At 40.8% G+C, this 26376-nt stretch overlaps 1 protein-coding gene across 2 annotated transcripts in view; it reads right to left on the bottom strand.

Moving 5' to 3' along the window:
* The window catches only part of BMPR1B (bone morphogenetic protein receptor type 1B), a 228063-nt gene extending 202385 nt beyond the window's left edge, over positions 1-25678 (bottom strand). For both annotated transcript variants that reach the window (XM_044429418.1, XM_044429419.1), the window contains exon 1: positions 22939-25678. The gene's annotated coding sequence lies outside the window, so the exon portion shown is untranslated. The remainder of the gene's footprint in view (positions 1-22938) is intronic.
* Positions 25679-26376: the final 698 nt, after the last annotated feature.

The following is a 26376-nucleotide window of genomic DNA, read 5'->3' as shown; positions in this document are numbered from 1 at the left end:
AATACTAACCACCCAGGCTGGCTTGAAAGTAAAAATGATGAGTATTGCGGAAGTCAATAATGAAAGAAACGTATTAGAATACTAGCTAGAGAAACTAGCTTGTAAAGAAAATACTAGCTAGCTACCAGAGAAAGCATTTATTTATTTATTTATTTATTTATTTATTTATTTATTTATTTATTTATACCATTTTTATGCCGCCCCCCATCGCAACAAAGCCTCAGGGCGGCTCACAACAAAAACAAAATACATAAATATAACAATTATACAAGTAAAAATATTAAAACCCGGTGCATCTCGACTTGAAAGATTTAAAATCCTATAAATACAAATAAATTAACAATTAAAATGAGTGTAATGGAAAGCATCATGGTAGGGAGTTGATTCTGAACTGAATACTGCCCCTACCTTCCAAACTAAAATGATTTTTAATGACTACCTAGCTTATCATTTTTTTTCTGGCCTTGGAATTTTAGCTGTGGATTCTAGCAGCTCCTTTTCTTTCTCTGAATCTGTCCCCACATCCCTTAAATAGGAAAAATGACTCCAAACCCTACAACTTACTTGATACCAATGCTTGGACATAATACCATGCAGTTACCCCTTCATGTCACCCAAATTTTGATATGAAATGACATCAGATTGCAGTTCATATTTAAATATTTAAACACTTTTGGTGCAAATAGCCTTGTATCTGGTCTGAGACCATCCTATTGTGTAAGGTAAGCAAGAACTTGATGAACACCTAGATAAGACCCCATCAAAACCTATGGAATTGTGCAATGTGAAACAATCCTTCTGTGGAATGCTTTCCTGCAGGAAGGGTAGGGTTATCAGATGGTCTACCGATTGCTAACATTAAAAACAAGGAAGATTGTTTCGTGTTTCCAATACCACTTATGCCAAGCGATGAAACTTGACAAGCAATAATCAATCTCCATTTTAAATAACTAATTACAATATTCTGCATCCACTTACTCAATAAAATGTGGCTATGTCTAAGTTTACTTTACATAACTTCCCCATGGAATCTAGCACAAAGTAACAATAGTTTAGACCAATTCCATTAATAACTATGAATATGCTGTTGCACTGACTCTATTTTCACATCCTGTAATCATTCAACAGGAAACACCAGGTTAAAGGTTCAACTTGTGCTTTTTTCAAAAAAGCTTGAAATTATAAATTAATCTGGTTTTGCCTGAGGCAGAAACTCCATGACCTTTGCAACCCTCTAACATGCCGTAGCGTCTGATATTTAAATCTTGAGAGTGGCTGATGGAGACGTGGCCAATATTAAACGAGACCATCATGTCTGAAGCACTATTAAGAAAGTTAGACAGGAACTATAACAATTAAAAATCATGCTGATAGATGTGGGCTTAAGATAGAGCATTTGGAACTTTTTAAAACTTGATCTGGCTTTTTATGGACTTTGCTTTTTGCTCAGTTTTAATGGTCTTTAGGATGGCTTCCTTCCTTCACTTTTGAAAAATCCCATTAAACATGCATTTGTATAAAGAGAAGTATCAATGTAATGTTACTAGTAAGTGGTGAATGAAAAAGTAGTAATTAACCCCAAAACACCTTTACTATATACTAAACTTCTCAGAAGTAGCTCATTGAGTTCCTAGTTATATAGGTAGAAGACTATAAGGCAAGTATTTTACAAAGATATCAAAATGCAGTTGGTGACTCATACAGAGCTCTCTACCAGGCAAGCAGACTTGAGCTGTCCTTGACTTATGGCACCGTCAAAAGACCATTATAAGAAAAACTTCTGCTGATCTAACTGTATTACTCTCTTGACCTGAAGGAATTTCTTGGACATATTCCTCCTCAGACACTGCCATCAAACAAGCAGGTTTTCAAGATAAAGTTCATTAACTGTTTGGATAAGTCTGTAAAAGAAAGAAGCCCCTGAGGAAACAGGAAGTAGCTGGGAATAACTTCCCTTTGTCACCTTGACCTTGGTCTTTATCAGTTAATTGGAGCCATTGTGCTATAAAAATTACTCTTCTTCGAAACTAACCCAATGTTTCATGCAAGTGATGTCAAGACCATGTAACTAGTGTCTCATCAGTACAAAAGATCTGTACTTTTCATGAAATGTCTCCTTTCCTATGAAGGCTGAAAATCGCTTCAGTCTTTGGTAGAATGTTGGCTGATGATGGGCAATAGATTTGTGGAATGGATAGAGAGTCACGAAGAAGTTGATTTACAACCAACTGCAGTCATAGGAAACAATAAGTTCTCCAAATCATGCAGGGAACCAACAAACATAAGGCAGACTTCTTGCTTCAGAGTTCTACTCTCCAAAGTGTGGAAGGGAGCAGGGCCAGGGCTGGCAGGTGCAACGTGGTTTCCCCCCCATCACACAAATGTGATGGCGAATGCCCATATAGGGATGTAGTGTGTATTCATCGAAGAATCATGGTTACTGTGAGAGCCCATGTGGCATAATGGTTGGAAGGTTGGACTAGGACTTGGGAGTTCTGGGTTCTAGTCCCCATTTGGCCATGAAGCTTCCTGGGTAATTCTGGACCATTCATGGACTCTCCGAGTAACCTACCTGATGGGGCTATTGAGAAGATAAAAGGGAGAAGAGCAGGAAGATGACATAAACCACCTTGGGTTTCTTGCAAGGGACAACCAGACCAATAAAGAAACCAAATAAATAGCTGCCATTGCCCTTGTTGTGCATTTGCTTGAAACATTATAGTGATTAGCGTAGGATACGTGTAGCCTTGACATGAATACGCATTTTAATATACAGTGTAGGGAGATCTTATTTTGTCAATATTCAAACTCCCCCAAATTCATAACCTTCAAGATCGCTCCAACCTTCATAACGGTAGAGCACATCTCTTTGCATAAACAAACGGATCTCAAAATAGTGTTTTCACTGCATAAGTCACACATTATTACTGCTAGGTATGCAGACGTTCTGCTTTACCTTCTACTTTGTCCATGCACATGACACTAAATAAACTGTTTACTGTGGCAGAATCCTGGGTCAGTGATACAGTGCAGTTACTTGCTTTAATCTAAAATCGTAATTTTGCATGTCACTCATATGTTTGCATGCCAGGATGCAACCGATCAAGATCAGTAACCAACATACCTATTGCCCCAGCATCAAAGGCACCCATAAAGTGCTTGAAAGGGGGTTCAATCCAGAGGTTATCATACTTAGAGTAGTTCCACTGAAACTTATGGAAATTAAGGCATGAGTAACTCAAGTTGCACAGTTTTCAGTGGGTCTGTTCTAAAAATGCTGGGTCTGGGTCCAGCCCTGGGTCCAGTCTGGGTCCAGCCCAGTACACAAAAAACTGCTGCCTTTATTGCAAACAAAAGAGGCCGTGCAATTCATATTATGCAAACCAATTCAAGCAGCAGCAAACAGAAACAAGATGACACCAAAATGAACCTTGTAGATTGGGTTTTAACAAAGGGAAATGACACCTAGACACCCAGATTGTCCTATTAAGGGACCCCTTGTCACAAGGAACCAACAAGAGACCAGTGCATCCATATGTCTGACCACCAGACCTGGCATTTGGAGCAGCTTCCATCCTTGACAGTTTTTTAGGCTCTGGACTGATGGAAGAGACTAGAAATGACTTCCTGCTTGCACTGAGGCATCACTCCCACAGGACTCTTATGTCATTGTTGTTGTTCAGGCAAACCAGTGCTCCAGTCTTCTATAAAAGCACCCTGGCCATTTTATTGTAGATCCTTTTTCTAATGAACCCCAACATGGGGTTTGCCTGTTTTGTAGCTGTCATGCCATCTGCCATAATTCCATTATCTTTTCCTTAAGCAAGTCAGCAATATGTATTAAGGATTTTGTCCTCCTATATATTTGCTGACAGTGAACTACATTGATCATGTTAATGCCTATTTCCATATTGTGGAGAGATCCTTTTCGATCCTTTTGTCTTTTTGTTGCGACTATGCTAATTAGCAACAATGCAAAAATGCATAACTGGTTGCTCATTAAACCTTGCCCATTTATAACATTCACCTTTTTAATAAGGCTGGACCAAATCCACAATTTTGATTAGAAACTGACAGCAAGCTTCTTCGCAGGCATGTTCTCATGCCCTGCTGCTTCCATCACCTCGGCTCTGCCTGGGGAAGGAGGACAGCAGCACCTCACAGCCCCAAGTTTTAGTCATCTTGTAGGCTCCTGAGCATTTCCCCTGCTGTGGTTGCCACCACAGCTCTGGCTCCAAGGAAGCACCACCTGATTCTGAACCACAGCTACCCAGATGCAGCTTGATGTTTCACAGGCTCGAAAGCTCTTGTACAAGGAGCAGAGGCTTGTTTTGAAGGAAAACAGAGATGGATGCATTCTGAATAAATGATGAACTCGCCTGGGGTGTGTTCATCCATCCCTAACCCTAATTCCTTCAGCCTTATCTGCAAATTTGCTGTCTCACTCCTAACCCTAAATTTGTCAAAATGTGAAAACTAAACATCCACTAAACACCCCTCCATAGCGAAATCTGACCAATTGTTTTTACACTCTGCTCTCTGTTCTTTAATAAGTGTTGATCCATATAAGGTCCTGTCTTGAAATCCTAACATTTCAGCTGGATTGCAAATATGACAGTCATGGAGAAAGGAAAACTTCACACGGCATACTCTAGTCTAATGAGAAAGGGAAAGTACTTTGGCTGACGTGGCCAGTTTTCCTGAGTGTCCTCCTTTGGCTAAAGCTAAACGGTGATATACAGGCCAAATCATTCCCTAATGCTATTCCTGTCACCAGTAAGACACACTGACCATTCCACCAAACCTTTGACACTGTTCACTGTTCTTTGTAACTCAAAGGCATCCCAGCAATTTGTCTGACCAGAAATCATTGGTTTGCCTCCTGCTCCCCAGTTTCCCTTGCTCTTCAGTCAAGGTGCAGTAATCAAATGTTTATCCATTTACTATATCCTTTAAAACTGTCAATTTGAACACTGTGTGGTCACATACACACACACACGCCCAATATATTACTCCCACTGAAGTTAAAAATAATAGAAATGCTGGATGATGATCAAACGACCCATCATGATTTATTTATTTTGGCTGTATTGAGTTGCAATACACGCTGGCAGCCATTTTGAATATTCAAATTGCAACCATGGCTTGTTGTGCTGTCCAAACTCATAGCAGTAAGGAGTCACATAACCCCTCAAAAGGTCATAGGTTCTGCAACAGCCGTTCAACCCTGTTCATCCCACCAGCTTGAATATTCAGGTGCCTACAGGCAACACTGACTTAAATAAGCCATGGCAAAACATGCCAACATGCAAACCCAGTCACTGAGTTGATACCTGTTTGTAAAATGCAGAGGGCAATAAGGATGGAGTTGTGTTCAATGTAGTTGCTTCAATGTACATCTCATGCATTGCAAGATTTCTCAAAGTAATGCTTCTACTTTGACCCATGCAGTATACATTTTCCCATTCCTCCACCCCAGAGACCTAGCCTGAAATGAAGTCTCTTCATTCATTTAATTACAGCTTCTCGTGGTGTCCAATTGGGAACCTATAGTTTTCATGCTTCCTAAAAATCAGGTTTACAAACTATAGCTTAACCTTGGCTTGCTGGAGCGTTACATATGAACCATGCCTTTCTGTAAATCAGCGTGAAACTGAGACAGCATGAGAGATTTCAGGATATCAATTTCAGCAAGCTTACCTTGGAAGACACTCCTCTCATAAAAAGACCATGTAATAATGCATTATGCTGAAGGGCTTTCTGTCTAACAAGAAGTGTTTGGTGGGGGGCGGGTGGGAGGCCAGGCCTGTTAATCGTCCCCACATTTAAAGTTTAAAGGCTTATAGGTTTTGGAGCTAAATAAGGCACTCCCTTAAAGTCATGTCAGTGGCCAGGCCACTGACCAAATATTGTTCACGCTGATCAAACAGGGAAAGCTATCCAGAAATGAGAAGCGCATTTCAAACCTAAGGCTATGGACAAACACAATAGGATAATTTTCTTGAAGAATGCCATGTCAAATCAACTTCATCAATGCTCCTGTAAATGGGAAAGGTATACAACGAATTTCCAAGCCCATACGCACCCCATGCAGTCTTTCTCCATAAGGACAGAAGTCCTCCAACTTTACTCTCCTGTCCACTAATTATAGTTTCATTGATTTAGTATATCTACTAATTCTGCCAGAGCTACACGATTTGCACCAAGCAGCTTTCCTAATACAGTATGTACTGCTCTTCTCTTGCCAAGCAAGCATTCAATTTAGAAATTAGCTTTGCCTTGCCTTCAACCCTCCTGTCTGTCTGAAAGGGTCATCCCAATTGCAGATCTTTTGGGATGCTCACCTTTGCTAGCCTTTGGGGAAAGAACCGCCACTTTCTTTGGGAATATTCTTGTTTGGAAATGCCATCATCTGCATGTTTTGACTTGTTCTGCTTCCAAGACTGTTCTGATAATGACTTTTGCCTGTCTTAAATGTATAATAACCATCTCTTCTGATGGCTGGACAAGTTTAACAAAACTAAATGACCTTATAACCTTATGAGACTTGCATAGCATACTTCAAGTAAATTATGGCCACCACTCATGGCCACCTCCAAAATTATGTTCCTGTGCTTGTATGCTTAAAACATTTAGGAACATTTTAAGGATGAAGACAGAATGCAAAATCAACTTTTAGCAATATGTGAAAGGCAAGTCAACATTTTGATGAAAAGAATAATAATCTGTCTCCCTGAGCCACACTAGCTCCGTGCCCACAGCCAATAAGTGATGGGAAGTGGTGAAAGCAGAGGTTGACCTAATAAGTTTGCTTTCAGTCCACTTTGGATAGTGGGAACAGAGGCTGGTCCATCTCTCTCCATCCCTTCCTCATTGAGGTACTCCTGTAAACTAGTACCAAAGTTAAATGCTATTTCAATTTTCTACCCTTATCTGACCAAAGGGGTACTTCCCCCAGCACATGGGCTTCAGTGACGAGCAGAATTCAGAGCTTGGAAAGTTTCCATAGTTCGTAAGAAGGTAGGAAGGTAGGCTTGCTAAAAAAGAAGTGCGTGCATGTACCTTCACTGTGGAAACACTTCTGTTTCAGCTCTGCTCCCCACTTTATACATCTTTTCATCATGATTAAATTTGGGCAGTTTATTAGAATTAGTTCTACAATAACTTGAGAGGCAATTAGGTGACTTCTCCAATTCTATTTCTCCACCAAGAATTCCATGTGCTCACACATTTTCCATGTACTCTGATGAACTGAACAGAACTTCTGGTCAATGTATCATCAGCTCAACTATTTTTAAAGGACATGCTGACTTTCCAACAGTGGTAGAGCAAGGCAGCAACTAACTTTGCCAACAACATGCTGAAAAGCGTGTGGTATGGAAACAAACCTCCTTGTTGACGCTAATTAATTTTGTGTGTGGTCTTAGAACAGCAGAGATCACCTTCAGAAAAATGAGAAGGATCTGCTCTATCGAAGTGCACATTGATACTCCATATATTGGTACAGGAAGGGGATACACACAAAATGTGGGGGACAAACAGGTGGTCTAAAGTGCCTATATTTTATTTTCCAGAACAGCCACTTGGGTGGTCCTCTTGAACAGCTTATGTATGGGATCACCTCTAGCTCAGCCATGCTTAGAAACAGATGTGCTCTAGTTCCCAGGGCCGGGAAATTAAAAGGGTGCCAGCTATTGCTGCCAGTAAAGGCAAAGCATAATGCTTCATTGTAGGGTGAATGATGGACCATGAGGGCATACTGAAAGGCATTCAGTGATGAAGTACTGTGCACTGCACTTGTGAAAACCTCCAGCAAGGGTGCCATTCTCCACATAAATGTCTGTTCAGGAATAAAAATATTCCTTGTTCTGCACCAAGGACCATGGTATACTTTTTCAGCACCAGAACTCAAATCTGGAACAGAAAGTGTGAGTCAGAGAGCACCACTAGGCTTAGCATTAAATAACCATGACTTATACCAGCCATACCCTGAGTTTTGGGATAGATGTCTAGATTAGAAAGTATGGCTTCCTATACCTTTTTAAATAAATCAATCCTGATATAGTTTCCAAATTTATTCACAGTTGATTAATTAGTAAGTACTTAAGAAATAAAGAAGGAATATTCCACCCAGCTAAGTAATGAGAATACAGAAACCTTAAATTACAATTCTAGTCAGCGTAATTTATTTCAGTTCAAGACCCTTGCTGACTATAAATAAATTAAGCCAACTGAAATTATTCAACCCTAAAAAATGGTCACATCCTTAATGTAAAGTTATTAGGTGCCTTAAATAGCCATTATCTAAATTAGTGCATGTTCCTCTGAATACCAAACAATTCAACAAAAAATGTCTAAGTTGCAGTTCATTTGACCATTTTCAATATGGTGTTTACATGTCTGATAGACCTGATATTGTTTCCCCAAGCAATCATGACATGTTACCAGACACAGGCCGGATTTACTCTAAACAAACTGCTGATCCATGCTGCATCCCTGGATTATGTATCATAACTTCCAATGATATCCAAACCCAGAACACTGGGTTGTAGCAAATAAACAACCCAGAGATGAGTTTTTCATCCCTCAGCAACCCAGAATTGCAGGTTCATATGTCACAAGAAACAACCCAGGTATAGCGTCTCCTTGTGTTTTTTTTTTAGCCGAATGGTCATGAGCCAGCATAGATCCATGATGGGATCCATGAATATGGCCACAGCATAGGAATAGTTCACTGGGTTTTTGTAGAGCAGGTGGAAACTTGGGTCAAAAGACTTGTCTTGAATACCAAACAAAGGATCATTTTTGTCAATCTCATGGAAGGACATAAGACACAAGGATGCCATTTTCAGCAGCAAATCTATCCATAGTATCACTTGCTCCTCTGTATGCTGCCATCTTCAGGAAAATCCTAAAAAGAGAATGCTATGGTAGAGAACATGAACCAGCCATATACAGGCAGCGAAACTAATGTTGAAGAAAGTTGATCATTTTTGAATTAAAAAAGGAGAGAGACGCCAGTGCAAATACTGAAGGATTGGTGAAATGAGACCAGAGCAATGAGAAAGTCAGGTTACACTGGCAACAGCTGTGGATAGTTTGGAAAAGAGAAAAACAACATCCTTTGCAGATTACATCGGTTCTCAAAGCTTCAAGTTTCACACCTACTTATTAAATAAAATACCAAAAAGTAACAAATTAAACCCTACTAACGCAAAATAGGAAAAATGCCAGTTTACTGGCCAAATTACTATTTAACAGAATGGTACTTAATTTCTGGGAAACACACATTACTTTTAAAAACCCTAAGAAGTCTCCTGCATTTAAATAACTTCTTAAACAGTAATAGGCTAGGGGATTGTAGTGGATTGCAAAGTCTGTAAACTTTTGAGTATGCTTTCCAGAAGTGTTCCAAAATATCTGAAGAAATATTAGAATAATTATCCCATTAAAATAAATAGGTAGCACATCATTTCATTTGCCCCTGAGAATTTTAGAAGGAATATATTTTATATTCAAAAACAAACTCAGTTATGTAATATACACAATAGGTGAAAGATGCAAATAAACATATAGCAAAAAGAATCCATGACTGTGAAAAGTTAGAGCAACTTTTTTCAAAGTGGAGCTCCTCAAATTTAATCTCTAACTTCTAGACATAAATTCTTTCTATAAAGAATCTGAACAGCCATCTGAGTGGGATGGTGTAAACTGGTGTCCTGCAACAGCAGGGGGTTGGACCTGATGGCCTTCATGGCCCCTTCCAACTGTTCTGTTCTATGATTCTATATTACATTTTTCTAATCTGATATATTTATTTTAAAAATGTGACTTGAAATGTTCTAATTCAGTTTTTTTGTGTCTGAAATTTAGCTTGAATTGAAGAAGGTCACATATCTATACTGTGTTAGTAACTTCAGCACCTACTAGTTATTTGCAGACTCTCCAGAGGTACCTCTATATTTCTCTAAAGAAACCCATTATAAGAGAGATGGTGCTTTCCTACCATTTCTAGATCACTTGTGCTACTAGGCATTCCCAAAGATTAGAGCTTATTCCAAGGTAGCAATTTATCTTAACTGTTTCTACCACTTCTGCAGGCCCATAATCTTGCCTCCAAAGGCTAATTTCTCCAAGCTTTCTCCATGTCTCTTGTCAACAATAAACAAATCAATGAGAAAGATTAAAAGAGCTATAATGGAAACGAACAAATTGGAATAGCATTACAGATCTTCCAGATGAGAAATTAATGATTACATTGAACCAGTCATGGCTGAGGGCCAATAGACAGTTGAGTAATATAAGGGTTTTGGTCTGGTCTGGGGTTTTTTTTGTCCCCCAGATCGAGCATGCTAGTTACACACTCTTATTCAAATATGGTTCTTTTAGAAAAATGTCAGCTATTGAGAAGTTGTCTTTTGTTCAACTAGTGAGGGACTGATGAGGAAGATGCATTTGACTGGCTAACTGCCTCACTGGCTACTCACTGTGTTTTGCCTGCTAGCTTTACTATTCCAGCCTGATCTACCTTGGACTGAGTCTTTCACACTCAAGCATTGGGCTGTTGCATTGCCTTGCTTTTTGAATAGCAAGTCAGGGTCTGCTTCCAGTCAGGTTCTGCTTCAGCCAAAGCAGAACATCCAGTTCCACTTTCCCATGTTTTCAGAGGTATTTCAGTGTTCCTGGCAATTCTGGACACCGCAATTTAAGAAAGATGGTCACAAGAAGGAGGGCAAGGATCAATTCTCAATCATCCCTGAGTGCAAATCACAGAAAAACAGGATCAATTTACAAGAAGCCAGATCCCAGCTGAACATTAGGGGAAACTTCCTGACTGTTAGAAAGTTGCGGGCTTCCCCACACTGGACACATTAGATTTTAAAAATTTCTTTCCCTCTCCCTCCTAAATGGAATGCATACTTTTGTTTAGAATTTGTTTGAAAGTATTTGAAATGGAATCTGGAAACTACACTGATGAGCTAGAGCTTACATGACTACAAATACAGACTGGACCAGAGGGCCTATCTTTGAGTTGCCTAAACATCACATCCTATTTCCCCGTAATGACAAGCCCTTGTACATCTCCTGAAATTATCCACCACTTCCCCATATAAAGATCAGCCCAGTGTATTTCTTGTGAACTGAATGGGTGTACACCCTTTTCTCTTTGCCTCAACTGCTCCTATATTTTTAACATTCAAATACTGACAGGAATGTCAGTTCTCGGCCACCCTCCAACCCCCCTCCAAAAAAAAAACAACAAACCTAACATGTGCTCATAATTTAATAAAGTGACCATTTTAATTTGAGGAAGAAGACCTCAAATTTTGAGGAAGACCATTTTAATTTGACACTGCTTAACAGCATTATTATTCTGCTCCTTCCAATTTGTTTCAAAGTACAGCTAGCAGAATGAATCCCTTTCTTAAAAAAACAACAACATCAGGAAACCCGTTTTTTTCCCCCATTTTTAACTTCAAAAAAATCTATTAACTGCTTTTTTAGGTGTTCTGACATAGATAATAAAATTTCCTTGAATATATTCAAAATGCCATTTGCACAAGCTTACTTTGGATAAATTTTGATTAGATCAATGGCAAATATTGACGGAGGTCCTGTTGGTTGGTGGTTCTGGCTTTGGAGAGGGTGAACTGAACCTTGTTCTGAATGGGGTTGCACTCCCTCTTAGGGACAAGGTTCGCAGCTTGGGAGTGCTCCTCGACCCGGAGCTTTCACTAAAAGCTCAGGTGACAGCAGTGGCGAGGAGCGCTTTCCTCCAGCTTCGGCTGATCCACCAGCTGCGCCCCTATCTGGAGTATGACTGCCTCGCAACAGTGACACATGCATTGGTGACTTCCCGTCTCGACTTCTGTAACGCGCTCTACGTGGGGCTACCCTTGAAGATGGTCCGGATACTTCAACTGGTTCAAAACAGAGCTGCCAGGCTGCTGACGGGGACTGGGCGTTGTGTTCACATGACTCCAGTTCTCCGTCAGCTTCAATGGCTTCCCATTGAAGTCCGGGCCCAATTCAAGGTGTTGGTGATGACCTATAAAGCCCTAAACGGCTTGGGTCCTGGTTACCTGAAGGAGCGCTTGCATCCATATATGCCCAGCCGCCCCTTGAGATCGGCGGGGGAGGCCCTTCTCCAGGAACCCTCCATGAAAGAAATTAGGAGGGTGGGTACTTGGAGGAGGGCTTTCTCTGCGGTGGCGCCTAAGTTATGGAACGCGCTCCCCAGAGAGGTCCGCCTGGCGCCGTCGTTATTTGTTTTTCGGCGCCAGGCGAAGACCTTTTTATTCAAGTGGCATTTTAACTGTTAAAATTATTGGTTTTATCTGGCCAGGGCGGCTTATTTCATACTGTATTGTTGTATTTTAATTTAATATTATATTTTTAATTTATATTATAATTATTTTAACTTAATGATGTGAGCCGCCCTGAGGCTTCGGCGAATGGGGCGGCATAAAAATGTTTTAATAAATAAATAAATAAATATTATTTTCCTTAACTTTCCTCCATGGAACAGCTTACTAAAACAAGTAGCAACACATCGCACACAAATATATGACACAGAATTCTGTTACCATTTAAGGGTAGAAAAAAAGGTTCACGATAAAAGAAGTGGTGGAGAGAAATATGGTCTATCCTTTCCCTCTCACCAGCTCTCACTCAAAATTGCCCTTCAGCTCCCCCGTCCCCAAGATGAATGCATTTACTCTTGAAACCCTTTTTTCAAATGCTGCATGGACAAATGCTATTAAGAAGGGAGTGAAACATCTCTCTCACACACACTCCTCCAAATTCCCATTTCTCAGGGTTTCTTTTCTCCCCTCACTCCCCTTGCTTGTAACAGGCAGCTTGATCTGCAACAAAATATTTTACAAGACTAAATGTACCCAAGTTTTGCAAATCTTGGGCCCAGGGATCAATCCCTGCTTGAGATCCCACTCCAGTCCTCTTTCTGCACCTCTTTTCCTCATCCATCACTCATTTGGTGTTTGCCCCATTCACAAAGGTTAAAATGCCTCCTGACATTTAGTTACTGACAGTAAGAATTTTTACATAAAATATGCTAATATTTTTGGTTCACCCCTTTTGCCTGTAGCTGAGTCCTGCCTCTCAAGGCAAAGAATCCCACAAATAAATTAAGAATGCCCAATGGGGCTTTGAAGTTACATTTCTTGTGTAACCGCTGTCCATTTCACACCATGAAACATTTCAAAGCTTATGGAAAGTTTGAAGAGCAGTTTGATTAACATAAAGACTGAAAGTGTGTCCACAAATGCATGTACAAGCCCATGAACACATCAAAAAAATGACTCAGGATGCTCAATCCTCAGCGGGAACATCTGTGCAACACCTGTTCACACAACGCATCAGATGCCGTAACACATAAGTATTCGTGCCTCGTGTTTCTGATCAAGTCTGGCTGGGTTTCCTCTACAGTCTACATTTCCCACATTCTCACTAACATGGTGGCTGTTGTACTGGAGTTGTTTGGAAAGTAGGATGCATTTTTGCAGAATAGTATTTGTAAAAAACTGTTCTCAGTTTAAAAAAAAAACTTTTTAGAAAACTTCAAGTTGAATCTTTTAAAAAAAATCTGATCAAAAAAGGCATTGCAAACCATGAGGTCTAGGATGAAATAAACCGCAAAAGAACTACAGAACAAATTCCATTATTCATTACAAAATAAACACCACTTTTTCTCTCTCATATCACCTACAACATATAATATTGTGTTCTAAAGTGAAGTTGAAAAGAAACCACCAAGGGTGAGCTAACTGGGAGGAAGGGAAGTATGAGACAGGGAAAAGAAAATCCCATTTCTGTTTTCCTTAGAAACTGCAGCCAAAAATCACAGTCACTGAAATGTATGCATCCTTCTCCTATACATATTGCTTCAATAATTTAAAAACTGCTTAAATAGAAATTAAGGCCTTTTCATGCACAAAAGCAGCTAATATGCATTTTGTTCAGACAGATTAGCAAAGTGGTCTGCCACAAATCAGAGTCTCGTTGACTCAAAGAATTTGCTCTTTCTTTGGATGGAAATGCAACTGTAAACCAACAGCAGTGAAGCACAAGAATAATAATATTACACATCATCATTATATCAGGGTAAGCAAAATGAAAAAACATTTAAAGAGAACCTAATCTGTAATTCAGATAGCTAAGCTTCTCATCTTCTAAAGCTGTTCTGTTCAATCCTTCTTTCAGTCTTCCCATTTTAGTATAGCATTTCTTTTCTTAATTTGGGGTATCAGAAGAATTTCAGCAAGGTGCAAGTAATATTGTTTAAAACTTTCAGAAGGGCCATAGTTATTAATATTACTGATTAAAAAAAATAAGGGACCAAGGGCCGCATGAATTGTAGAGCTTTTTTCTATTGAAACCTGCTATAAATATACCCTTGCAAACTCAAGAGGGCACAAACCAGAATGCCGTATTACTAAAGGTGACAGCTTATATCTTCCCAGCAACATTTTTAAACCATTAATATTAGCTCCAAAACAAGGCTAGAAAGGGAAATAAATGGTTAAGATACCAGACCATGTACACATACTATTAATCCTAGACCATCAGACCCAAACCCAACATTGCTTTTAATGCATGATTTGTAACAGCATGTGGGCTTTACCAAAAGCCAACACCTAGTGCAGGAGGAACCATTTTTACCACCACCATAATGCAAGGGAGAAGACATTTAATGGTTTCCTCCCTGTTTCCTTCCACCCCACAGCAATCACCCTTTGAGGGAAAAGGACACTGATAGTATCTTTTCCCCATAATGCAAACTGTGAGATAAGATTTCTTTCCATTGGAATCATGGTCAAGGAGGAAAGGATTAAACCTGTGGTCCTGAGAAAAATCTCACTCTTGGCATTAATTTGTGTTTCAACCTAGACATATTAACTGTTCATTCAAAATAAGGTTTAATTTGGCCTTCAGGTTGCTCTTGTTACTGGACCAGAAATACACCTGTCCACCCTACTGAAGTCTATGGTATAAGGGCTAAGTTGTAACAGTAGAAACAATACCAAAGTAAGCAATACCATACAAGAGATATGCTGTTATGTTGTTTCTTTATACAAAGGGGGTTCAATACGGAGTCCCCTACATGGTATCTAGGGGGGCACAGGACAATTTGGATTCCCAGACCCAAGGTCAGAAAAGAAATCAAACCTCAGCTTTGGGGATGTGTGCTCCGATCCCCCTCCCTCCCTCACAGCTCCTTCAAACCATACTGGCTGCTTCTTTGAGGAAGCTGACCTCAGAGAACTGATGGAGTGGGCTTTTTTGAGGTGGAGAGTGGGCCCCCCCAGGATACAACATATTGTGATGGTGCTCCATCCAGCCTCTTTTCTTCTTCCTGCAAAGCTCTTCAGCCAGATTGCCAAAATCTGACAACCAGCAGATTTACAGAATGGAGCAATGGAAATTGCTTCTATTGCTCCCCACACTCTGTACCAGATGCTTATAATCCATCAAGTTCAGAGGTTTATGAGCATCAAGAGCACAATCACTTCTGAGTAGATATGCCAAGGATGAGTTGCTAAGTGTATCAACAACAAGGCTGTGAAGCTATGCAAGCAATCTAAAGAGCAGTCTCCAAAACATCCATCATATGGTAATTGTTGTGCTCTTCTTATAAAAAATTGAATTCTCCACAAGGAGAACATATGTTTAATTTACCACTGCTTTTTGGATATAATAAAAAACATTCAAGAAATTACCTAAAAACTTAATTGTTGTGTGACTGTTATGTTACGCTTGGAAAACCCCACTGTAGAGTCCAGTATCAGCAAATTGTGAAATTTTATAACAACGTATTTTAAAGCTTGACCAATTGTTTTTTAGCTAAGGGAGAAGGGATGGAGACAAACCCTTCCATGCAGAGAAAAGAAATGCAGAGGTTTAAAAACAACCTCTGAAAAGACTGTACATGTATAAACAACTAAATGGTGACAAAATCCTTAGGCAGGTTTGGCCATGGAAATCATTCCTGCCAGCCTTCTGGATTAACCCTAACCTTTAACAACAGAGGCGAAATCCAACTTTTTGCGCCAGTTTTCTAGAGGAGATTGTTTATTCACTTGTACACATAAATAAGACCGGTGCAACAGTTTCCTATGGGTGTGCTTGTAGCTGTCCCAAAACGGTTGGTACAACGATTTCTTTGTTGCCCTCCTGGTCCCAGAGAATGAGCAAAACAGGAAGGTAATGGCTTTTATTTGACACACAGAGTTGACATGGGAAAAGAGTATGCATACTTTCAGCTTACATATCCAAAGTGGAAAGTGAGTCTTTGTAGTGAAAATGTATCCACAGCTCTTCAGTAACAGAAGTCTTAAAAACAGGCTTCGGGGAAGCACAGAACTAGCCTCATCGTTGGCACACGTTTCTTGAACTCTAACTGTCTATACTATATGAAAAGGCACTTTTATTATTGCTGCACACTTCCAAAGCATTTTCTGATATAGCAGAGAAAGTGGAGGGGGAATCTGATTTTTAAAAAGCATCCCATTGCAGACGTTCAGATCTTTGTGAGTGCTCTTGGTGCCCTGACCACATGTACTGTACTTTTGTTAATTCTAGACTGTGATTCAGGCTCCACATAGGTGTTAAAAATGTAACAGGGCTGGAAACAGCTACTAAGAAGGGCTCTATGCAGAGGCCTGCAGCAAAGTTTTTTATAGTTCAAAGAAAGAAGGTTGGGTTCTACTTAAGGAATCAATGCACAGTCAATTCACTCTGCCCAACAATGGATGTACTGTCAAACTTCATGGTGGTTCATGGATAGTAAATTCTGAATATATAGCATGTCACATGACCAATAATATTCACAGTACTATTTCTTTACTGAAGTAGGAGAGTCCCTAATGACTAGATTATATATTTATTTCCCATGCAGCCAAGTAAAACATTTTGGAATCTCCCATTTGGTCAAAGAAGTAAATTCTAAATGGGATATAACACAAGGCTCACTGCTTAGGTATATGTGCTAGAAAATAGTTTCCACATTGCATAAACTGTAATGTTAAGCAAAAGAAACAAAGACACATATATTCAACTCTGTTTTCAAATATATAAACTTTAAGCAGTTCAAGAACAGGTTATTGCAAGGAGAAAGAAATTTCATGGGATACCTCTGTGTTTGTTAGCAGTTTCAATACTGCTGGCAGTTAAATGCTTAACCTTTTGGCCAGGGATGTTGGAGAAATCTGCAACAGAGTCAACTGAGTCCAGATTTCTCAGAGTCTGCCCAGCAGATTCCACAGAGAACCAGCTTTCCCAGGTTGCACAGAGTCTACAGATTTCCCCATAAAGCATGAATACATACCTTTGAGTCAATTTGCACATCTGCATAAATTTGGACACGTGAATTTACAGAAACATGTACAAACACTTCTGCACATTTGAAGTCCACCAGTGGATGAACAATGCAGCGAGAACTGCCTGTAAGTCCTCAAACCACAGGCAGAGCAACTTTGGTCTGCCGGCACAGCCCTACTTCTGGCCGTGATGTAATTCTTGACAATATCAGTCCATATCAAAAAGCTATTTGCATGCCTATGTATGTATTCTAACTTTTCTTTTTCCTGTGCTGCAGAATAGAATGACAGGCATGTTCACCAATTCTAATCCAAGTAGCACACTACTTTTTAAGAGCTCTTGAAACCTGGCCATTGTCAAGAAGGATGCTGATAGCAAATCTCAGCCTAATAATGGAAGAAGCAACTGAATTCTTACTCATTGCAGTACCTCTAGAATGGGGTGGTCCAACATGCAGCTTGCAGGCAACATGAGCCCCTCAAGGCCTTGCTCTGCAACCCTCTTTCTACTTGGATCCTCTGTTCAGGCCCCAGTGAAGGTATGATGATTGCAGAGAGCTCTCGTGAGGCCATCATCCCATCCTGCTCAGGAAGAGCGCAGGTCAGACTGGTGGTCTCCCAAGAGCTTGCCCCAGCATGCCCCATACTGCTCCAGTTGACAAGCACAAAGGTGCTCAGGAGCTCAGAGTCAGAGTTCAGTGTAGCCAGAGCATGCAAGCATTCAAGGAGCTGCCCACTCTGAAAAGCTGGCTTGGCCACAATGCTTTATAGGGCCTGGCATGTCCCTCTTGGCTGAAGGACATCAACTGGCCAGACTGAAGTAGGGATGTCAATGCGTTCCATTCAGGCTGGAACTGCAGCCAAGAGGACTACCTATCCCTGGAGTGAAGCTTTATAGCCCTGTCTCTCTCCAGGCATTTTGCATGTCAACTCCCATTGATCCTAGTTAGCAAGGCCAGGGGCCAGGATTACGGGAACTGTAATCCTCAGCATCTGGCGGGCATCTGGCTGGCAACAACCATGGTATAACTGCTTGGCTCCTGAAGTTCAGAATACTGGTGGCACAGGAGGGAAGGTGGCTTCTGATGGCTTTGGATCAACGCCTGCTTTAGCAGAACAAGCACCATTATTCAAGAAAATATCACTCTTCCAGAACATGCTGTCAACATTCCCTTCATCTCAGTGTTCTGCTCTTCTCCTACCTCTACTGGCTGTTTCATGGGATGACTGACAGGGCTGTGGCACTCTTTTCATCTTTGCAGTGAAGTTCAGAAAAGGCTCAGCCCCACCAGCTCTCAACTCCAGGGCCTGCGTCTGACTGGGACCCTGCCTCCTGTGCAGACCTCTGCCAGACAACAGCTGTTCTTGCTCCATTTGGTAACTTTGGACTCTCTCCTCCCACCCTCACCCACTGTCACCACCAGAAAAAAAAGTCCACATTGACTTGGGAAGTTTCTGAGGACGGGTCTGGTAAGAGGGAAGGAATTGCTCAGGAAGAGAGCGGGTTGGGCTGGCAACCTTTGTGCTTGTCAGCAGGAGTGGGCACAGCATGCTGAGAAGACTTTGTCGGCTCAAGTACAAGAGGCTCAGCATGCCAATTCCAAGACAGAAGGAGGGGCCAGGGGGCTTACATGGGAGATTTCTGGCCAGGAGAAACAGGAAAGCAAGGGATGGCCCACCCCAGAAGAACAGCCATTGTGCTTCAGCTGTGGTCAAAGAAGGAACTATGGAGAAAAGTGAACTCTGGGACCTCATATTGGTTTTCTCCCTCATTTTAATGGTTAACATATTGTGTATATTAAATGAAAAGTATATTTTGGACACTTTAATTTACAATATGGAAATGCAATTTACTGTGCGTCTCCTGGCTTCCATGTTGAAGTCCTCCTGTGTCCCTCTAGGTCCAAAAGATTGGACTGCCCTGCTCTAGAACATGTTTGGAAGAATCCAAAAATCCCTGAGATATCAATATGGGCAGCAACCTGGGGGCTGACTGACTCAATCTCCATGGTTGGCAACCATGATAAGAACCAATCACTGTAACCATGAGTGGATTCATATGACGCAACAACCAACTAATGACAAAATCAACCTGATGTTTGTTGTTAGTTGTCATGTTGTGCAAACCCAAAGAGTCCATCGTACATTTGGCCATTTCTACTTGCAGAAGAAGCCAAATGTAAGCAAGTGTGTTGCATGAATAAGTGCACCATCCTGTCCCAATAAACCAGGGTTACTCAGTACATGGGCTTATGGTAATGTGTGATCTGGGACATGGACACAGGTTGGAAAGACATGAGATGGCTTTAGGGCAGTCTGAAAAGACCTAAGTTGGTATCCCACCTCACCTCTCTTCAAACAGCTACATCATGCTGAACAGGCTGCTTGAAGTACAAAATGTCTGCATTCTCATACGTATTAAATCTGCAATTATTTTGCTGAAAAGTGTGGCTAGAAAGTGCCAGTGACTCACTGCACTCGTAACCCATGAAATTCTGGAAGATTGACATAGCACTCCAGCACTGTTGCCACCCCTGCCATTCTGATGATGTGAACACACACACACCCGGGCCAATTACTTTGGATGATGCTGGAAACCACATCAGAAATCTTCTGACTTGGCTCTGAGCAGGGATGCTGGCCTCACCAATAAATCAGTTCCCTGGCTGCTGGTGCCTCTCCTCGTGTCAACACCACAGGCCACCAGCTGCCTTGCTTGCATTCCTTCTATCCTACCTCTCCCATGAACAGTCAAATGACACTAAAAAGCACTCCCTTAACAAAAGCAGCAGCAGCTAAAATCTGCCAAGTATAAACGAACAAATCAACGCAAATGTGAAGAGTGATCCAGGCCAGTGAAAGATTAAGACACCAGCATGGGATGGAAGAGGAGGCATGCCATATGGTGATAATTACAGTATGTGGATGCTTGGTAGATCCCATAAAATTGCCCTTGCTGCCAAAGTGCCTATGGACAGACTAACTGTGTGAACTGGAGCTTCCATGTGAGGCCTGTACGTGTGGCCAAGAAGATCTGGGCAAACTTGGTGGTCCTTTTATAAATCACATTTAATCTGTACCAGGTTTACATTATAAGGGGATCTAGTGGCAGCAATAGCCCTTGAGTTGCATGCAGAACTTCAATAATCCCAAGGTTATGCATCTAGTGAGTCACTGGCACTTTATAGCCCTGCATTTGCTCACAGATGACCATGTAAGGGTGAAGAGTATGAACAGAGTTTACATTAGCAAACAGAGCCCACTTATTAAAGAAACAGAAATAAAAAAGAAAATAGGAAGGGGCACTTAGAATCATAGAATAGTAGAGTTGAAATGGGCCTTAGATGGCCATCAAGTCCAACTCCCTGCTCAAGGCAGGACTCCAAGTTAAAGCATCCCTCTCAGAAGGCTGTCCAACTGCCTCTTGAATACCTCCAGGATGGGAAAGCTCTAAGTCTTTGGTTCCATTGCCGTACTACTCTAACAGTCAGGAAGCTTTTCATGATGTCTAGCTGGACTCTGGCTTCTTGCAGCTTGAACTCATTATTCCATGTCCTGAACTCTGGGATGACTGAGAAGAGATCCTGGCCTCATCTGTGCAACAGCCTTTTGAGTGTTTGAAGAGTGCTATCATATCAGCCCTCAGTCTTCTCTTCTCAAGGCTGAACATGACCAGTTCTTTCAATCTCTCTTCCCATTGCTTTGTTTCTAAAGGCCTTTATTGTTCCCCTGATCATCTTCGTTGCCCTTTCTGAACCTTTTCTTGTTTGTCTCCATCTTTCTTGAAGTGTGGTTCCCAGAACTGGACAGAGTACTCCAGAAGGAGTCTAACTAGTGTTGAATAGAAGGAGCCAGTACCTCATGTGATCTGGATGCTATACTTCTATTAATGCAGCTTAATATAGCATTAGCTTTTTTTGCAGCTACATCACATTGTTGACTCTTATTCACCCTGTGATCTACAATAATACCAAGATCATTCTCAGTTGTAGCATTGTTGAGCCAAGTATTTTCCATCATTTAACTGTGCATTTGGTTCCCCTTTCCTAGGTGTACAACGTGTCATTTGTCCCTCTTGAATTTCATTCTGTTGCTTTCAGTCCAGCACCCAGCCTATGAAGATCACTTTGAATTTTGTTCTGCATTCCACGCTATTAGCCATCCTAATGAATGTTGTGTCATCTGCAAATGTGATCAGCTTTCTTTTCATCTCTTCATCCCAGTCATTGATAAAAATGCTAGAGTACTGGCCCAGGACTGAGCCCTTCAGTACTTCACTTGTTACTTCTTCCCAGTTTGAGAAGGTGTCATTGAGAATCATTCTCTGTTTCCGGTGCTCTAGCCAGTTATGGATCTACTTGACAGTTGTTCCATCTAGCCCACTTTTACCTAGTTTGCTGATCAGAATGCCATGGGACACTTCATCAAAAGCTTTGCTGAAATCAAGATATATTAAGTCCACAGCAGTCCTGCAGTCCACAGGGCAGGTTACCCAAATCAAAAAATGAGATCAGATTAGTCTGGTAAGACTTGTTCTTGATAAATCCATACTGTCTTCTAGTAATTATTCCATTGTCTTCAGGGGTGACTCCAGAATTTTCCCAGGGATTTGTGTTAGACTAACTGGTCTGTAATTCCCAGGATCCTCCTTTTTTCCCCTTTTTGAATATTGGGATAATGTTAGACATCCTCCAGTCATCTGGCACTTCACCCATCTTCCATGATTTCCCAAAGATAATAGACAGTGATCCTGAGCATTCTTCTGGCAGTTCCTTTATTACTCTAGCAGTTTATGAGGCCCTGGAGATTTGAACTCATGGAAAGAATCAGGCATTCCTTGACCATTTGTTGATTACTTAGATTATTATTTCACTTGGATCCAGACTCCAAGGCTGCTGCCCATTTTTTCACTTATAATGGAAAGAGATGTGAGGAATTGTACCCCAGGGTGGGCAGAAAGTAGATCTACAGATGTTTTGGACCTTAGCTGTCAGCGTTCCTGGCAATTGGCCATGTGTGCAGGGGCTTCTGGGAGCTGAAGTCCAAAACATCTGGAGGTCTATCCTCTGCCCATCCCTTTTATACACAATATTGCTGCATTTTACATGCATTAAGTCAACTGTTTTTTAAACCACTGTCTTCCTCTCGCTCTTGATTTTGCTCTGCTATGATGTACTCAAAAGCCATTTTATGAATATAATAGATATTCTCCCCTTTCAATTTCATATATAACACTTCAGTCACACCTAGGTATACTGTGAAAATTGCTTCCCTTTACACTTATTTATTTATTTATTAAAACATTTTTATGCCGCCTAACATATAGAAGGGTTAGGATGCTTAGGATATCCTACTTTAAAAAGATGTTTTTAAGTCTGCTAGGAAAATGGAATAAATCTTTACCAAAAACAGCATAAGAAACAGTGGCTGTGGTGGTGATTATTTTTGTATTGCCCTACTCTGGATGATTTGGAGTAACAATACCATAGAGACAGTGTGCTGCAGCACTCAGACTGCAGGACCCAAACTTGGGAGAACTGGGTTCTAGCCCCCACTCAGCCCACTGGGCCATTTTAACAGCCACTGCCTCTCAACCTACCTCACAGGGTTTTTGTGGTGAGAAAATGGAGCAGAGATGAGTCATGCGTCTCTCCTTGGGGCCCTTGGAGGAAAAAACAGGATATGAATACAACAAATAAATAATTAAACTTTTGAACTATAAGACCAGTAAGCTTCCAAGATTGTAAATATTCCTCCTTCAAACATTTATAAGAAAAGGTAGGTGAACCTTACAGTGAGGAGGTACATTTTGGGTATGCAAATAATGTATGGTCGTTTAGACAGAAAAGAGTTCTACATCTCCTAGCCTGGCTGGCTGCAGCATGATGGGGCTTGGAGGACTTTTTTCTGTCTATACAGGCATAGGATTGGATTCATCGCCAGTGGAATGATGAGTTAAATGGCAGACAGAAATTCTTCCAATGATTTTATAATGATTTGAAAATACTGTTCTCCCATTGTACTTTTTATAGCAATGAAGTTATTCAATATACTTAGAACTGGTGTGTGTGTTTTAAACTGCTAACTGTTGTCACATTGTTTTCCACTCACAGGATTTTGCAACTGGTTGAAAACTAGGCTTTTGAGTCCAGCACATACTTTCAGACTATTTGGGTAACTCAAATTTTATGCCTATCCTACCACAGAGCTGCCTTGAGCCTTGTTTTTGAGTGGAAAGTATAAATCAAATGAGTAAATATGGTGGGTTTGTGTCAATGAAAGGATGCAGTACCTAAATCCACCATAAGCTAGCTAAGAAAGGGCATGAGCCAATCACAGTTCAGCACTTATAAACCTCAGTGATTCAGTGGAAGAAAGAGAAGCAAGTGCCCAACAATACTAGCCAAATCAAAGGGAATTTACCATGCTTCACTCCGGCAGGAACTTAACCCCAGCTAATGAGACATTAGTTTTTTTAAAAACAGACAAATTAGGAGCAGATGTCAAAATAGGCTGGGTTTGGGACCTGTCAAATAGGGTGATACCTTTCCAGGGGAACCAACTCATTCTGAATACAAATGATATGAATCGGTTGGAATAACACACATCTTGCAAGCCTTTGTAATAGATTAAAGGAGTTTCTCAAATGAACGCTTAAAACAACAGCAAGTCATCCAGGACACGCCTTCACTAAAGGCAGTGTTAAACTTAATACTTTCTGAAAAGTTCCCTGAACTGAACACACCTGAATTCAGATTCCATGAAGAAACCTTGCACAATGTATTCTCACAACTGTGGGTGTCAGAGCCTGAGTGGATCCAGGGACATATTGGCTATGCATGCCTTGTTTCTAGATTCTGGTTCACACAAAGTCAAAGAAAGGAAGATGCTGAATTGTTTTGTACAGTGAAATGTGCGGCATGTTATACCCATTTTAACAGCTAAATCAAGATTAAAAGTATCTACAGCCATTTCAGAGCAGTCAATTTCCTTTTTTTTTTTTTTTTTTTACAAAGGACCTCTTCCGTACAATCTTTAATGGGAAATGCTGGAACACAAAAAAAATGGGCCACATATCTTTATAATATGAATGTGGCTCTCTTCAATACTTTCCCATAATCTGATGGGGGATAAAAAAAACATTTCGCTGTTTTAACCCCATACTTCTGCATAATGTTGTCAGAAATATGTGATCATGAACACCTTCTTCAGGCATGCTATTTAAACATGCACAGTTAAAAATAGCTGTGACCTCTCTTCTCCCATGGGCATTCCTTGCAGGATGACCACAAGCAAAGCAAAAGAAAAACACCCCAATAGCATATGCAAAGCATCCCTGAAACTTGCTTCCAGCAAATCTCTTTGAAGTTGAACACACATATCAAACTGACATCTGATGATCACACAGCACACTGAGCGACTTGACAAATGTTCCTCAAGAGATGTGTGGCCATATTTGAGATCTCACATTACATTTGCTTGTCACTTTAGCACTGAGTGCATGACACACTCAGATAATAGTTACAATGGTTGTTGTTATGTGCCGCCAAGTCGTCTCCAACTTACGGCAACCCTATGAATGAGAGCGCTCCGAAATGTCTTATCCATGACAGCCTTACTCAGTTCTTATAAACACAAGACTGCGCCTCCCTTTATGGAGTCAAGCCATCTCTTATACGGTCTTTTTTGTTCCTTCTGCCTTCAACTTCCCCAACATGAGTGTCTTCTCCAGGAAGTTTTGCCCTTTTATGATGTGACCAAAATATACCAGCTTTGTCATTCTTGGTAGCTTTTTGTCAGTTTTGCTTCTAGGGAAAGTTCTGGCTTGATTTGAACTAGGACCCACTGGCTTGCCTTCTGCTGGTCCAGAGTATTCACAAAGCTCTCCTCCAGCACCATGCATGCATTGTCTTCACTGCCCAGCTTTTACACCCATACACAGTGATCAGGAATACAATATTATGGATGATCTTGGCCCTGGCATCCAATGAAATGTCCTTTCAGTGCATTATTTCTTCTAGCTCATTCACAGCTGTTCATGTTCAGATTTATTAGCTATTAGTAACCATCATAATTGATGACTGAGCTATGTAAGATCTTTCACAATTTCAACTTCTTCAATGTTAACAGTAAAATACCATGATATAAATTGAGCAATAGTGTTGATTATTTGCCCAGTTCTCTTAGGGTATAATTCAGTCAAGATCAAGAAGTCATTTGGGTAACTTGGAAGAAAACACTCCAACTTCAGAAAGGGGAGTTTGAGATCCATCTTTTCCCAGCCCTACTGCTGGCACAGACAGAACCTTGCTGGCTGCCTCTCCAAGATGGGAAAACCAAAAATCAAGGAGATGGATAAGGGAGCGTTTTTTGGGTGGGGAGAGGAAAAGATCAGAGGCCAGGATACAATTTACTGCCACTCTCTTCCAGCCTCCTTCCTTCTTTCTCCAAAGCTCCCTTGCTACATAGACTAGAAAGCCTGTTTAACGAAAATAAAGATCAGAGGGCAAGGGTACTACATTGCCTCTGCTGCTTCACCTGTTTCAGCTCAGCAGGGTCTAGGGACCTCAGAAGCCTCCAAGTCCAGGGACTTCCAAACAATATCAGTCCATAGGATTCTGCCCTTAGTGTAAATCTTAAAGAGGCAGCAGCCACATGAACCTACTTTAAACTGTGCTTTGTTTCTGGGACTCATCTTGCCAGCTTGCAGTCCATGGATGTGCAGTTTAATTGGATGAGAAGAGTAGCCTTCTTGGTTATTGGTGCACAGCCTATGGAATGTCCTGAGAGTGTTTTGCTGGCCCTTCACTTTCAAAATAAATATTTTATAGAAGTATTGGAGTGTCCTTTTTCAGTAGGTATGTTTTGAATTAGGGGTTTTCAAGCTGTTATATACAAGCTTTCTTTTTCACTGCTATTCTTGTTTTGCTGACTGTATGTTTTATAGAATTTTAGTAAATTGCACTGATTTGCTTTTAGAATTTTGTAGCTATGATTTTCCAAAACAAATCCCTACCTGCTAATACCTTCTAGCAGG

Source organism: Varanus komodoensis, unplaced genomic scaffold (assembly GCF_004798865.1).
Source record: "Varanus komodoensis strain SLA01 unplaced genomic scaffold, ASM479886v1 scaffold2, whole genome shotgun sequence".
Taxonomy (NCBI): Eukaryota; Metazoa; Chordata; class Lepidosauria; order Squamata; family Varanidae; genus Varanus; species Varanus komodoensis.
Note: the sequence above shows the minus strand (reverse complement) of the source record. Positions and strands in the feature narration are given on the sequence as shown.